Genomic DNA, 17,287 nt, shown 5'->3' with positions numbered 1-17,287 from the left:
TGCAAGACGAATGTGGACCCTATTTTTCCGCATGTGACTCCTAGTAGACTCTTCCCAACACTTTAGATAAACATTCCCTAAGAATCTGGAGCCTAAGCTCTGATACCACATTTTGTCACGACCCAACCTATGGGCCGGACCGGCACTAGGACCTGGGCCAGCCTAAAGCCCCCGAGGCCCGTAGTAAGCCTACCTATTCACTTAACCCAACTCTAAGGCCCATTTGGGCCCAATTTCAAGAAATCAACCGGAGAGAGTCCGGCCATAAAATGGACCTTTCAACGGGGAGTTTTTGACTCACTTGACCTGTAAACACAATAAATACTCAATTGGGGAGCTCAGCTCACCCTCCACATACTCATATCATCATAAAAACATATGGGAGCTCAGCTCCCTCATCTAGTCCATCAAACATGCATATCATTATACGTTTACAGGTCCAACATGGTAATAATGTTACAGACCAAAATCAAATAAATACTTCTAACACATGCGAAAATTCTAGGAGTAAATAAAATTACACAAATATTGATAAACAACCTGCAAAGGATAAAAGCAGGTTAACCACAATAAAATCCTCCTGTAGCTTGAAAAAAATATTGAACAGGAGTGAGCATTTGACTCAGAGAGTAAAATATCAATTTTAACCATAATCTCTATAACTATCTAAAACTAATGCACCCTGTAGAGTGAAATGCAACACCAGCAATAATTTCACATCATAACATCAAAAAGGTAATTTGGAGCACTCACGCACCCAGCAATATCAATCATATATATATGGGAGCTGATCCTATACACTCTCTTAATTCCAATCGTACAATGAAGAACTCAGCTCGGACTTCCACTTAATAACCAAATCGGGGTTCCAGCGAAGAACTCAAGCCGTGTTTACCTCGAAGGACCGGGTCCCAGCGAAGATCTCAAGCCCTGTCTACCCGTCCTATCCATAGTCCACACCACATCACACGCACGCCAACGCACGCACACTGCTCCAAATTACCACAACAACATACATAGCACTCTCACAGTTATGAATGCAACATAAATCGTGCCTAAGGTTTATCTACATAGATATATGCATATAAGTGATGCATGGGCATGCTTGAACATATAATAATAGTGAAATTACAATTAAAATTAATATTTTACTCACAGACTTGACAACGGTCACTGTGGCGGCTGGGCGGAGGAAGAAGGCTGTCCCGGCTCACCTGACAATTACATTACAATTATTTAATTCAAATGACTCAATACAATCAAGAAAAGACCAAATACATCCTAAGTCGTGCCGAAAATCCGGCAGAGTCTCTCCTATACCTAGGACCTACACAACTTGCAAAAAGGCTCAAATCACACTTCTATATTCGTAACTCAGATATCCACAGCTCAACCACATCACACAGCCCCTCCTGGGCCCATCAAATCAGTCATTCATCACAGTATGAAAATTTTCAATTTAGTCCTTATAATTAATCATTTTTGCAAAAACTACCCAAATAAGCTCTAAAAATTCTAAAACTTTGCCCCGCGGTCCTTAGCAATATTACTAGGCTATTGCAAAAAGAATCATAATTTTCTAAGTTACCACGAATATTTTATGGATTTTTAATCCTATTTAAGCACTAGAAAATTACAAAAAAGCAAGGTTTGGGTTTACCTTTGCTGATTCTGACTTTGAGGATGCGCTCGGGACGTCTGACAATGGGGGGGGGGGGTAGCCAAAACCTCGGTCCAATTCGGAGACTTTTCCTAACGAGTGCATTCGCCGAATTTCACTGCACTCGGTCAACTGTCGAATTTCCGCGAATTGAGGATACCTACACGAAGCCCACAACACGGGGGTTAGTACATAAATTTTTCAGAATTTTCTAAGCTCATTTAATGCTCAAAAAGACACTGCGAAGTTCCGTGAGACCCACCGAAAAATGGTGTCAGAAAAATTCAAATTTTATGTCGCCGCGAAGCTCTTGATGAGTGGAGCGCTCTGGTACTCTCGGTTTTCTCGTGGGATTCACGGTTTGCGAGAAATGTAGCCCGAAAGTCAAAATGGGCTAAAACTTCCCGGGCAAAAATTAGACAAACCGCTCGATGGATTTCGGTATTCTTGGTGTCTATGGAAAGATCTCGACGAGTAGATGATTTTAGACACAAGACCCGATCCAATTGGTGGCCGGATCGGCCAAATTTTGGCCGGGAAGCCGAGGAGTCGCACGCACGCTGCGCATTATTTTTGGTGCCGTTTTCCGGCGTTTCAGGCGGCGGCCGGCCGTGGGGGAGGGCTGAGGCGGTGCGCCGGCGAGGTAGGGAGGCAAGGGAGGTGGCGGCGCAGCAAGGGGAGGAGGGAGGAGAGAGAAAAGAGAGAGAGAAGGGGAGGAGGTCGGACGCGCGCGGGGAAGGGATGAAGAAAAAGAAAAGGCCAGTCCGATTCGACCGATCCGATCCGGTCCGGTTCGATTCAGGATACAAAATTTTGAATTTTCACTCTGCCTCGGGACCGAAAACGAGGTCCAAAAATTCCGAAAAAATTCCAGAAAACTCAGAAAAATTCGTAGATTCCAAATATATTTTTAGTTTTGCCACGTGGTCTTTAAATAAATTTTTAAAAATCATCAAAGTTTATATTTTCAAAAAATCAAACCTGATTTTTAAAATCCGAAAAATCTCAAAAAAAATCCTAAAATTTAAATAAAATTAAAATACCAAAAATGCTCATGAAATAATAAAATTTAAAATTTTTGGGGTGTTACAGTTTAATTCCCCTATAGTTTGAGCAACTCTGTATGTCTCCCTTATTTTTAAAAATAGGTACTAAAATACTCTTCCTCCATTCATCAGGCATTTTCTTTGAGTTTAGAATCTTATTAAATAATTTAGTTAACCATGCCACTCCCATATCTCCCAAATACTTCCACACTTCAATTGGTATTTCATCGGGTTCACAGGCTTTACCAACTTTCATTCTCTTAAGTGCTTCCTTTACTTCTAAAGATCTAATCCTTCTAATATAATTCATATTCTTTTCTATTGTTCTATAATCTATATTTACACTATTACCATTTTGACTATTATTAAAGAGATCATTAAAATAATTTCTCCATCTTTCTTTAATGTCCTCATCTTTCACCAACACTTTTCCTTCTTTATCCTTAATGCACCTAACTTGATTGAGATCTTGACATTTCCTTTCTTTCCTCCTTACTAATCTATAAATACCTTTCTCCCCTTCTTTAGTTCAAAGTTTCTCATATAACTTTTTAAAGGCCTGTGCTCTTGCTTGACTAACTGCCTTTTTTGCCTCTTTCTTTGCTATCTTGTACTGTTCGTATGCCTCATTATTATCACATTTAGATAATTTCTTATACCATTCCCTTTTTCTCTTCACTGCCTTTTGTACTTCCTCATTCCACCACCATCTCTCTTTTGAGGGTGGTCCATGTTCTTTAGACTCTCCAAGTACTTTTCTAGCTACTTCTCTAATCTTTGATACCATCTGTATCCACATATCATTGGCCTCCATATCCAGCTTCCATACTTCGGACTCGAGAAGCTCATTTTTGAACTTCACTTGCTTTACTCCTTTGAACTCCCACCACTTTGTTCGAGCTACACTATTTCTTCTGACCTTTCCTGAATTGTTCCTAAACTTGACATCCAAGACCACCAACCGATGTTGACTTGTTAAAGCCTCTCCTGGAATGACCTTGTAATCCTTGCATATAGCTCTATTTGTCTTCCTAGTTAAGAGGAAATCGATTTGGCTTCTGTGTTGCCCACTTTTGAAAGTTACTAAATGTGACTCTCTTTTTATAAAGTAGGTATTTGCTAGTATTAGGTCGTATGCCATAGAAAAATCCAGGATGCTTTTTCCCTACTCATTTCGACTGCCAAAACCAAAACCTCCATGAACATTCTCATAACCTTGTCTATCACTTCCTACATGCCCATTCAAATCTCCACCAATGAAAACATTTTCTTCATTCGGTATGCTTTGCATTAAATCATCCATATCTTTCTAAAACCTTTGTTTACTCTCACTGTCTAGTCCTATTTGTGGGGCATAAGCACTAACTATATTTATTGTTTCTCCTTCTAGTACTAGCTTTACTAGTATAATTCTATCTCCTATTCTTTTCACAGCTATTACGGCATCTTTCAATTTCCTGTCTATGATTATGCCCACTACGTTCTTGTTTCTCTCCTTTCCGGTAAATCATAGTTTGTACCCTGAATTACCCACGTCCTTACTTTTCTCTCCTACCCATTTAGTCTCCTGAATGCAAGCGATATTCACCCTTCTCCTTTCCAAGGTATCCACAAGCTCCATTAATTTTCCTGTAAGTGATCCATCATTCCAAGTACCAACCCTGATCCTCCTCCTATCCTGCTCCTTCCTAATTGGTCTCCTTCTATGATATATTCTATTGTTTTCTATTTTTATCTTGTGTTTTGTTCCACTATTTATTCTACTATCTGTCCTATGGACTAACTTCTTTACCCACACCCGTCCATGATGTGGGAACCCTTGCTCACTTAACACCACACCCGGGCGCCGGCATGGCGCATCGCTTTCGGTGAACGCCCTACACCCTTGCATATTTCTCACTACACCCGGCCTCCGATGTAACGCGTCATTAGTAGAGGACGCCCCAATGTTTATATCATTTGAATCCATATCATAGGGTGTGACGAAATTTTTACGCTGGTTGTCACCTACCGCAACCCTCCTCCTTTATCCGAGCTTGGGACTGGCTAAGCCCAAACTACTTAGGCGGAGTTAAAACAGTTCTTCAAATACCTGAGGGAAACACTTCCAATAAATTTTCCACAACTCCCAACCTCCAAATAATATCAAGTCAACTCAGTTCAATTCACTTCAAAATAATTCCACAATCCAATCAAAGTTTATCATCTCAAAATATTTAATAACTTCATTCACAATGAATAAAGTATGAAATTCACAAATATAAATCTTAATTTACAAAAAGAAAATCCAAAAATAATATTATTACAATTTATTATACAACTACTCAACTTTACATTGATACATAAAATATTACGATATTTACATCAAAATTAACTACAAGGATATAAAACAATACCCGTATAAAATATCAGTGTAGTCCTCAATATCAGTAGCAGCTCACTCTGCTGCTTTCTCCTTGCTCTTATCTGCGATAGCAAAATAAGCTATCGCTGAGTATAAAATTACTCAGTGGTGCGCAATAAAAATTTGAATACAATACATAAACCATGCATTAACGAAACACAATTTAAATATTTCTCAATCACATTTCACAAATTATCAAAACTCATAATAACACGATTTGATCAAATAATTTAATAAACACAGTGTTGCCAAATCATACACAACTTAAGCAATGACACAAAATTTTCGATCAATGCCGTGTTGTACACCATGACAAAGCAATCTACAACCTCTGTGACACCCCTTACCCGTGTACAGTATACCCGAGTAAGTAATGCCACACGGTGTACTGGCACACTCTAATATTTCTCAATTCATTTATATCATGCTTTTGGAGTTAATTTATGAAATATGACTTATTTTAACCATTCATCAAAAGCATTATTCATTTGAGGTTTCGAAGATTTTAAAGAAAATCCGGCGGAGTACCGGCTAAAAATGGAGAAAACAGTTTTTCGGAACCTGTTAAAAACACTTCCAATATTTGTATTTCATCATCTCAAACTCCAATATCCAAAATTTCAACAATATTTCTCAATTTCAATTCTCAATAATCTTTTCATTTCTCAAACATCCATTTCTCATATACAAGTGATAAATACATGCTCAAATTTTTGCATTCATAGTCATAACTTTCATTATTTACATGAACATCAAAATATATTACATGAGTTTAAATACATATGAAAAAGTAAAAATCTGCTACAAAATATCAAAATGACAAAATGACACCTAGTGTCCTACCAATGCACTGCAGGTAGTGAGGTGACACGGACACTGCGCAGAACTGCAGGATGGACTCACCCAGTCTGTGGTCTACTGGGCTCACGATCAGGATCTCCAGTACCTACGCGTGGCAAAAGCAATGCACTAAGCAATAATGCTTAGTGGTGCAATAATAAAATAACAAGAAATAACAGATATAAATATGTATTGCATGTACATGTTTTGTTTGTCATGTATTTGTATATCCATTCATTTATTTCTTCTATATTGCTCATTTTCATTCATTTGGTTGCCCAAGTAACCTACACTAGACGATCGGATGGATAACGTAACCGCACTGGGTATCTAGTACCTCGGCCGTCACACCATCGGCCGCATATGCATCACCCGGCAGTAATAGAACGACTACCAAGTCAGAATAATCTCGAGCACAAGGCCAAGTCTCAATGCAAAGTCGAATGGCTAAAAGCCATGAAATCACGAATGGCATTTTTGCCATGTGCGATCGCTAATCGAACCCTATTGGCATGCCAAACTATCCAAACCAATCTTGTTAGGTATACTAGGGCATTTGAAACTTTTAAATTCTTCAATTTGTGAATTTCAAATTTTTGGTGTCACTATTCATCATTGGTCAACAAAAATGTTGACTTTTAGAATAAAAATGTGTACATTGACTTTGGCACTCTCAACATACCACATTTGGTGTTTAAAACTTGTTGGCATTAAGTGTTAATACCATTCCAAAGTGTAACTCAACACAAGTAGAATTTTCAGTTTTGGTGAGTCAACTTCACTGTTCTATTGGACACTGTTACTGTAGGAATTTGAAGAAATGTAAAACATGAAAGTTGTTCCTTAATTTTTCTAGTTGAATTTCCTTTTTTGAATCACTCCATTTGGAGTTTTGTAGCTCTAGATATGGTCCAAAGACCCAAGCTGGCCGAATGTGCATTCTGCAGAAAATTACCATATCTACAGTGCATGAACAGTAACTAGAGTCACTTGGTTGGATGGGTTCTGGCCATAATTTGGGTTAGGTTCCTTCATGAAAGTTGTTTGTCTATGTCTTAACTTGTTGCTGTAAAAATTTCAGGTCAATTGACCAAATCTACAGTGAGTTATGGCCAAATGAACAGTTACTGTTCATTTGGCTAATTCTGCAGAATCAGTTTCAGGGTTCCGGATTGGGGCCAAGTTTTGGTCCTCTTGCTTTGGTCCTTTGGGCATGGTTTCTTCAGCAAAAATGTGCCATTATAAACCTAGTTTCATCTCCAATTGGCCAAACACCAATTGGACTAACATAGCCAAAGTTATGGCTGTGTAATTGGACTGAATTTTCAGTCACCATTCTGCACCCTCTAGGCAGCACACACCTTCCCTTTGCCATGCTTCATTCCAGTCCCAATTAAGGTCAAATTCCTTCAAATGGTCACTAATTGACCATTAGGATGTACTTTAACAATTTCATAAGCCAAGCTAATTTTTACTTCCCAAAACCCTAGCTTCACAATATAATTTCTACAAGGTGCCTTAGTTAGCATACCAATTCATCACCTATATATATATATATATATATATATATATATATATATATATATCCTCAACATCATTTTTAGTCCACTTTAAGACCAACAAAACAATTATTCCTATACCTTCAATAGGGCTGCCGAATTCTATATTGGACATACACATGAGTTTGGTTCATTTCATTCACAAATACTTGTTGGTTTCAAGTCCTTAACATAGAAATTAAAAATTTTAAGTGTATATATGCACTAACCTTGTTGTATGCCAATCCAAGCTTGAGAAAGCTTCACTTTCTTTCTTCTTCTTGGCTGCCAAAAGATTATGCAAGGTGCTAGGACAAATTTTAGTGAAAGGAAACTAGGGTTTTAGGGTGAAATGAAGGAGGGAATTGAAGGTTTGAAGTGAACATCAATGGAGGAGGGTTCTAGTGTGTTTCGGCTGGTTTGTTTTGGGGAGGATGGCTGCTGCAATTTTTGCCAATTTGGTCTTCTCTTATCTCTTTTAATAGTTAGTCAAATAATAGTTTAATTTTGATTGGTCATTGTTTTCTTAATGACATCACCATGATGTCATAAATACCTTTTTTCCTCATTTTCTTTTCTTTCCTCCACTACTCATTTTCAATTTAATTTCTAGTAATGCTTATTCATATTTTACGTTATATTAATTATTTACTCAACTGGACAAGTCGGCCGAAAATCACCTCGGAAGGCGAAATGACCAAAATGCCCTCCGTTTGGCTTAACGGGTCAAAATCGTCTCACTGATTGAAAATTTTTCTAGGTATTTTCTTGGAATTCTAATGCCATGGGAACCTCAATTACCCTTCTCTGGAGTCCCAAAAATTATTTTATAATTTTTCCCCCGGGTCTAGGGCTCCTCGTTGTGAGAACCGCAACTTCCCTCCGGTTACCCATCGCTGGGCACCTACTGCTTTTGCTTGGTTGTATTTTATTTCTAAAATTTTTACTAAGTGTTTCTTATTAATATTTGAGTTAATTATGGTTCCTGACTTTAGTTTAATTATTTTTCCGGACGTTCTAGCTGTCCGGACCGACACGATCACCAAACAAGAGGATGTACTGAGTGGTTACCGGAGGGTGTTACATCTCGTCCCCTCTAATTTAAATTTCGTCCTCGAAATTTACCTGATGCAAACAGTTGAGGGAACTGTTGCCTCATCATCTCTTCACTTTCCCAAGTTGCTTCCTCGATGTTGTGGTGCCTCCAAAGCACTTTCACCAATGGAATCTGCTTGTTCCTCAATTCTTTTACTTCCCGAGCCAGGATCCGTAGAGGTTCTTCTTCATATGTCAAATCCGGCTGTATTTCAATTTCTTCTCTGGAGATGACATGTGAAGGGTCTGAGCGGTATCTTCTGAGCATGGACACGTGGAACACATTGTGGATCTTGTCCAGCTCTGGTGGTAAAGCTAGCCTATAGGCCACTGGACCCACACGTTCAATAACTTCATATGGGCCAATGAACCTAGGGCTTAACTTACCTTTCCTTCCAAACCTTAATACTTTCTTCCATGGTGACACCTTGAGGAACACCTTATCGCTAACCACATATTCTATTTCTTTTCTCTTCAGGTCGGCATAAGATTTCTGTCTGTCTGAGGCAACCTTCAGATTTGCTTTGATTAGTTTCACTTTCTCCTCTGTCTGTTTCACCAGGTCTGGCCCTACCAGCTTATCTTCGCCCAATTCAGTCCAGCACACTGGAGTTCTACATTTTCTCCCATATAGTGCTTCATATGGGGCCATTTGAATGCTAGCTTGGTAGCTATTGTTGTATGCAAACTACGCGATGGGAGGTATCTATCCCAACTTCCTCAAACTCAATGACACAACTCCTCAAAGATATCCTCAAGGACGACAAGTATTTCACGTTATTGTTATCATTTCAATTCGATTTGTATCAATTTCATTGGTTTCAATTATTTACCGGATTACTCTTTCGATTGCCCATCCGTCTAAGGATGGAAAGTCAGGCTTGAAATGGAGTTGTGTACCCAAGGATTCATGCAACTTCTTCCAAAATCTCGATGTAAACCTTGGGTCTCGATCAGATATGATGGAAAGTGGGATTCCATGCAGTCTAACTATCTCACTGATATATAATTATGCTAACTTCTCCAGTGAGTAGTCACCCTAATCGGCAGAAAGTGTCTCGACTTTGTCAATCTATCAACTATCACCCATCTCGCATCATGTTTCTTCCGTGAGAGGTAGACCACTTACAAAATCCATGGTGACCGATCCCATTTCCATTCAGTATGCGTATAGTCAGTAGCAAACCCGATGGAACTTGATGTTCTGCCTTGACTACCGACATGTCAAGCATTTAGTCACATAATCAGCTATGTCCTTCTTCATACTGTGCCACCAATATCAAGCTTGGATCATGATACATCTTTATACTTCACAGGTGCATAGCATACACACCGGTGTGTGCCTCTTTTAGAATCTGGTCTTCAATTCCCCATCATCCGTACACAGTCTTCCTTTATAGTCTGACACCCATCCGCTTTCACCTCATAGTCGATTGCTTTTCCTCCGAGATCTTGCTCATAATAGCCATTAACTTCTCATCTGCCTTTTGCCCATCCAGTATCTGCTGTAGCTGGTTTGGCCTCACTTGCAACTCAGCCAAAATAGCTCCATCTCGAACCAAAGATAGACGGGCATTCAATGATCTCAAAGCTGTCATGGATTTTCTGCTCAAAGCATCAGCAACTACATTTGCCTTCCCAGGATGGTAGTCAATTACACAGTCATAATCCTTTAGGAACTCAATCCATCGCCTCTGTCTAAGGTTGAGCTCCTGCAGGTTGGCAAATATTTCAGGCTTTTGTGGTCTGTGTAAATGTAGCACTTTTCACCATACAAGTAATGCCTCCATATCTTCAGTGCGAAGATAATTGCCGCGAGCTCTAGATCATGGGTAGGGTAGTTCTGTTCATGTGGCCTTAGCTGCCTGGAAGCATAGGCGATCACTTTCCCCTCTTGCATCAATACACACCCTAACCCATTATGTGAGGCATCACTGTAGACCACGAAGTCCTTTCCTGACACTGGCTGTGTTAACACTGGTGCCTCTGTCAACATAGCCTTCAACTTCTCAAAACTGGTCTGACACTTGTCATTCCAGTCAAATATGACATTCTTGTGTAACAACTTGGTCATTGGGGCAGCTATTAGGGAAAATCCCTTCACAAATCTTCTGTAATACCCAGCTAGCCCCAAGAAGCTTCGACCTCGCTTGTATTCTCGGGAGGCTTCCATTCCATCACTGCTTCTATTTTCTTGGGATCCACCCTAATCCCATCAGCTGACACTATGTGTCCAAGGAATGCAATCTCATTCATCCAAAAGTCACACTTGGACAACTTAGCATACAGCTTCTTTTCTTTCAGGGTTTGCAGAACAATCCTCAAATGCTCATCATGTTCTTCCCTGGTCTTGGAATACACCAAAATGTCATCAATAAAGACCACTATGAACCGATCTAAGTATGGATGGAAGATACGGTTCATAAGGTCCATGAATGCTGCTGGTGCATTTGTTAGGCCAAAGGGCATCACTAGGAACTCATAATGCCCATATCGGGTCCTGAATGCAGTCTTTGGCACATCTGCATCCTTCACCCTCAACTAATAATACCCTGATCTGAGATCAATCTTAGAAAATACTCCTGCTCCCTTCAGCTGATCAAACAGATCATCAATTCTAGGCAACGGATATTTGTTCTTCATACCACTTTATTCAATCGCCAGAATCAATGCATAGCCTCAAAGTCCCATCCTTCTTTTTCACAAACAGCACTGGAGCTCCCCATGGTGACACACTGGGGCGTATGAACCCCTTATCTAGCAACTCTTGCAACTGAGTTTTCAACTCCCTCAATTCAGTGGGTGCCATCCTATAAGGAGCAATGGAAATAGGTGCTGTACCCGGCAGTGTCTCAATAGCAAATTCAACTTTTCTTTCTGGTGGCAAACCAGGCAATTCTTTAGGAAATACCTCCGGGAAGTCTCTCACTGTGGGTATGTCACTCAATTTTGGCTTAGCCTGCCTAGTATCCACCACATGTGCTAGGTAGGCTTCACAGCCTTTTCTCATTATTCTTCTTGCAACAGTGGCTGAGATGACATTGGACAAGAAATCTGTCCTTTCACCCACAACTGTAATTTCATTACCCTCCGGAGTTTTTAGAGAAATCCTCTTCAGTTTGCAATCAACTATTGCCTGATGACGTGACAACCAGTCCATTCCCAAAATCACGTCAAACTCATGGAAAGGCAACTCAATCAGGTCTGCCAAGAATTCAAACCCCTGAATCCTTAACGGGCAACACTTGTATACTTTGTTCACCACTACACTATGGCCCAATGGATTAGTGACCAGAATGTCTTGGTCACTCTCCCCTACCAATATCCCCCTTTCTACGGGTAGGTTGATGCAAATGTAGGAATGAGTGGATCCTGGATCCACCAATGCATGCACAGGTGTAGAGTAGAGGGAGAACGTACCCCTGATGACGTCCGGGGCATCTTGCTCCTCCTGAGCTCTCAGGGCATAATTTCTGGCAGGTGGTCTATTATCTGTCCTCTCTGCTGGCTCAGATGCAGGCCTCTGAGATGGTCCCACAGCCAGATTTACTGACCTTCTACCCCTTGGTGGTGCAGAGCGTGTCTGTCGCTTGTGTTGGAGCAACAGTAGTAGTTCTGCGTGGACAGCTTCTTCAATCGATGCTCTGTTGACCCACACCTCAAGCAAGCACCGCCATTTCCAACATTCCCTTGTGCCATTTCGGGCAATGTGGACACGCGGAAGATGCCGGGCTGGTCCTGAACCCCATCCTCGAGAGAGCCGCCCACCGATGGTGTGGGTGACCTCTCCTAGGTGAATCGTGGCACAGGCCCCGAGACCGACCGACTCGTGGCCGAGCTGAACTCGTGTAGGAGGACCCTTGAACTTCTTCCCAAATGCGGGAGCCGAGCTAGACCGACCGGTCCTCTTCTCGCTGCTCTCCTTCTCGGTCCGCTCACTGATTCTCACTTTTTCCACCTTTATTGCAGCTTCCACTAACTTGGTAAATTCTGTGATTCCCAAGGCAGTGAGCTGGATCTTGATGTTGTCATTTAGTCCCTCTTCAAATCTCTTGCACCTTTCAGCTTTATTTGGGACTATCTCCCTTCCATAGCGGCTTAATCGGACGAATTCTTTCTCATACTCAGCCACTGACAATTGTCTCTGCCTCAGGTTAATAAATTCTCTTCTTCTCTCTTCCAGGTATACAGTACCCACATATTTCTTCTTGAACTCAGAGAGAAAGAAGTCCCAAGTTACAGCTTATGGATGTACTTCATTGGACACGGTGTCCCACCATTCATAGGCATCGTCTTGTAACAAGGATACAGCAGCTTCTAAGTTCTGCTCTGGGGTGCAGTGAAGTTGTTTTAAGACTCTGCCTATTCTATTCAACCAATTCTCGGCTGCCACCGAGTCATCTTCTCTCTTGCCATAGAAATCCACCGCCCCAAACTTTCTTAGCCTTTCCAAATGTGATTTCTGCTATGGAGCTAGTGGTGGTGGTGGTGGTGCTGGCATTACCCCGGCCATTTGTCTAAAGAAGTCGGCCATTTGTTGGAACATGGCCTGTGGAGGCTGAGCAGGCTCTGCTGGAGCTGGCAGAGCAGATTCTCTCATGCCCCTAGTCTCAGCTGCTGCAGGTGGAGCATGACTCTCCACTTCCTCCTCAACGGCTCTTTGGGATGAAGGATCCATATCCTATTCAAAATAAGAAGGATAAACAGATCTGCGTTAGTGTCACCTCGACTCTTACAAATGCAATGCATGGTATGGACTCAATCTAGGCCCAGAAACGCCTAAACCGTGCTCTGATACCACTAAATGTGACACCCCTTACCCGTGTACAGTATACCCGAGTAAGTAATGCCACACGGTGTACTGGCACACTCTAATATTCCTCAATTCATTTATATCATGCTTTTGGAGTTAATTTATGAAATATGATTTATTTTAACCATTCATCAAAAGCATTATTCATTTGAGGTTCCGAAGATTTTAAAGAAAATCCGGCGGAGTACCGGCTAAAAATGGAGAAAACAGTTCTTCGGAACCTGTTAAAAACACTTCCAATATTTGTATTTCATCATCTCAAACTCCAATATCCAAAATTTCAACAATATTTCTCAATTTCAATTCTCAATAATCTTTTCATTTCTCAAACATCCATTTCTCATATACAAGTGATAAATACATGCTCAAATTTTTGCATTCATAGTCATAACTTTCATTATTTACATGAACATCAAAATATATTACATGAGTTTAAATACATATGAAAAAGTAAAAATCTGCTACAAAATATCAAAATGACAAAATGACACCTAGTGCCCTACCAATGCACTGCAGGTAGTGAGGTGACACGGACACTGCGCAGAACTGCAGGATGGACTCACCCAGTCTGTGGTCTACTGGGCTCACGATCAGGATCTCCAGTACCTACGCGTGGCAAAAGCAACACGCTAAGCAATAATACTTAGTGGTGCAATAATAAAATAACAAGAAATAACAGATATAAATATGTATTGCATGTACATGTTTTGTTTGTCATGTATTTGTATATCCATTCATTTATTTCTTCTATATTGCTCATTTTCATTCATTTGGTTGCCCAAGTAACCTACACTAGACGACTGGACTAGATAACGGGTAAACTGGCACTGGGTATCTAGTACCTCGGGCCGTCACACCATCGGTCGCATATGCATCACCACAGTGCAATGTAACGACTACCAAGTCAGAATAATCTCGAGCACAAGGCCAAGTCTCAATGCAAAGTCGAATGGCTAAAAGCCATGAAATCACAGAATCGCATTTATCCCATGTGCGAAGATCGCTAATCGAACCCTATTGGCATGCCAAACTATCCAAACCAATCTTGTTAGGTATACTAGGGCATTTGAAACTTTTAAATTCTTCAATTTGTGAATTTCAAATTTTTGGTGTCACTATTCATCATTGGTCAACAAAAATGTTGACTTTTAGAATAAAAATGTGTACATTGACTTTGGCACTCTCAACATACCACATTTGGTGTTTAAAACTTGTTGGCATTAAGTGTTAATACCATTCCAAAGTGTAACTCAACACAAGCAGAATTATCAGTTGTGGTGAGTCAACTTCACTGCTCCATTGGACATCATATCTGTAGGAATTTGAAGAATTGTAAAACTGGAAAGTTGTTACTTATTTTTTCTAGTTGAATTTCCTTTTTTTAATCACTCCATTTGGTGTTTTGTAGCTCTTGATATGGTCCAAAGACCCAAGCTGGCCGAATGTGCATTCTGCAGAAAATTACCATATCTACAGTGCATGAACAGTAACTAGAGTCACTTGGTTGGATGGGTTCTGGCCATAATTTGGGTTAGGTTCCTTCATGAAAGTTGTTTGTCTATGTCTTAACTTGTTTCTGTAAACATTTCAGGTCAATTTACCAAATCTACAGTAAGTTATGGCCAAATGAATAGTTACTGTTCATTTGGCCAATTCTGCAGAATCAGTTTCAGGGTTCCGGATTGGGGCCAAGTTTTGGTCCTCTTGCTTTGGTCCTTTGGGCATGGTTTCTTCAGAAAAAATGTGCCATTATAAACCTAGTTTCATGTCCAATTGGCCAAACACCAATTGGACTAACACAGCCAAAGTTATGGCTGTGTAATTGGACTGAATTTTCAGTCACCATTCTGCACCCTCTAGGCAGCACACACCTTCCCTTTGCCATGCTTCATTCCAGTCCCAATTAAGGTCAAATTCCTTCAAATGGTCACTAATTGACCATTAGGATGTACTTTAACAATTTCATAAGCCAAGCTAATTTTTACTTCCCAAAACCCTAGCTTCACAATATAATTTCTACAAGGTGCCTTAGTTAGCATACCAATTCATCACCTATATATATATATATATATATATATATATATATATATATATATATATATATATATATCCTCAACATCATTTTTAGTCCACTTTAAGACCAACAAAACACTTATTCCTATACCTTCAATAGGGCTGCCAAATTCTATATTGGACATACACATGAGTTTGGTTCATTTCATTCACAAATACTTGTTGGATTCAAGTCCTTAACATAGAAATTAAAAGTTTTAAGTGTATATATGCACTAACCTTGTTGTATGCCAATCCAAGCTTGAGAAAGCTTCACTTTCTTTCTTCTTCTTGGCTGCCAAATGATTATGCAAGGTGCTAGGACAAATTTTAGTGAAAGGAAACTAGGGTTTTAGGGTGAAATGAAGGAGGGAATTGAAGGTTTGAAGTGAACATCAATGGAGGAGGGTTCTAGTGTGTTTCGGCTGGTTTGTTTTGGGGAGGATGGCTGCTGCAATTTTTGCCAATTTGGTCTTCTCTTATCTCTTTTAATAGTTAGTCAAATAATAGTTTAATTTTGATTGGTCATTGTTTTCTTAATGACATCACCATAATGTCATAAATACCTTTTTTCCTCATTTTCTTTTCTTTCCTCCACTACTCATTTTCAATTTAATTTCTAGTAATGTTTATTCATATTTTACGTTATATTAATTATTTACTCAACTGGACAAGTCGGCCAAAAATCACCTCGGAAGGCGAAATGACCAAAATGCCCTCCGTTTGGCTTAATCGTCTGTACCGATTGAAAATTTTTTCTAGGTATTTTCTTGGCATTCTAATGCCATGGGAACCTCAATTACCCTTCTCTGGAGTCCCAAAAATTATTTTATAATTTTTCCCCCGGGTCTAGGGCTCCTCGTTATAGAACCGAACTTCCCTCCGGTTACCCATCGCTTGGGCACCGGCTCGTTTTGCTTGGTTGTATTTTATTTCTAAAATTTTTACTAAGTGTTTCTTATTAATATTTGAGTTAATTATGATTCCTGACTTTAGTTTAAATATTTTTCCGGATGTTCTAGCTGTCCGGACCGACACCGGTCACCGGAACAGTAGGATGTACGTAGTGGTTACCGGGAGGGTGTTACAACCTCACTAATCGAAATCAATGAGGGAGGTGGCTAGCTAGCTAATGAGTACTCATCCAATCTACAACCTCAACTGGTAAACCAGAGAGGGAGGAAAAAAATCAATTTCAACCCCATAACTAGAGGAGGAATAATAAGGCACTATCATGCTAAGTGTGAATCAGAAATCCATTTCAAACATTTTATTCAATTATTACGTACAAAAATCAAATCAATTTCCAAAGTTACAATTTTATCACAAAGTGGAAACACAAAAGTTCTTAAACTCATAATGCATACTAAATCAATTTTTCAAGGATAAAATGCTGAAATAGAGTTTATTGTGCATAAAACTGACGTGAGTCGCCTCTAGGCCTTGAGTCAGTCTCTCAGACCTTCCAAGTCTTTTTCAGCTAAAACACATAGTTTCACAGTGTTTCAGTACCATAACTTAGCATAAATCCAAAAATAAATTCAATTTCACTTTTACTTAGCTTATATCTGCTAAACTCGACGTTCTTTAAAATTTGTGTTTCGGAGTTACTATTCACTATACTATTCCAGTCAAATTGTAGACTTTCTAAGGTTTAATAAGTATGGGAATTCCAACTTCACCCACATACCACATTTTGGTTATTCAAATTCTAAGTCTTTTAGGCAAAATTACAAATTTTCAGTTTTGGTGCCTTAGGTTGCATTGTTCCATTGGTCATTTTACTGTTGGAATTTTGAAAAGCTTTCTTCATAGAAAATGTTCCCTATTGTCTTAAGT

This window comes from Hevea brasiliensis, chromosome 5, assembly GCF_030052815.1.
Source record: "Hevea brasiliensis isolate MT/VB/25A 57/8 chromosome 5, ASM3005281v1, whole genome shotgun sequence".
Taxonomy (NCBI): Eukaryota; Viridiplantae; Streptophyta; class Magnoliopsida; order Malpighiales; family Euphorbiaceae; genus Hevea; species Hevea brasiliensis.
The sequence above is the reverse complement of the archived record's forward strand: the minus strand, read 5'-3'. Positions refer to the sequence as shown.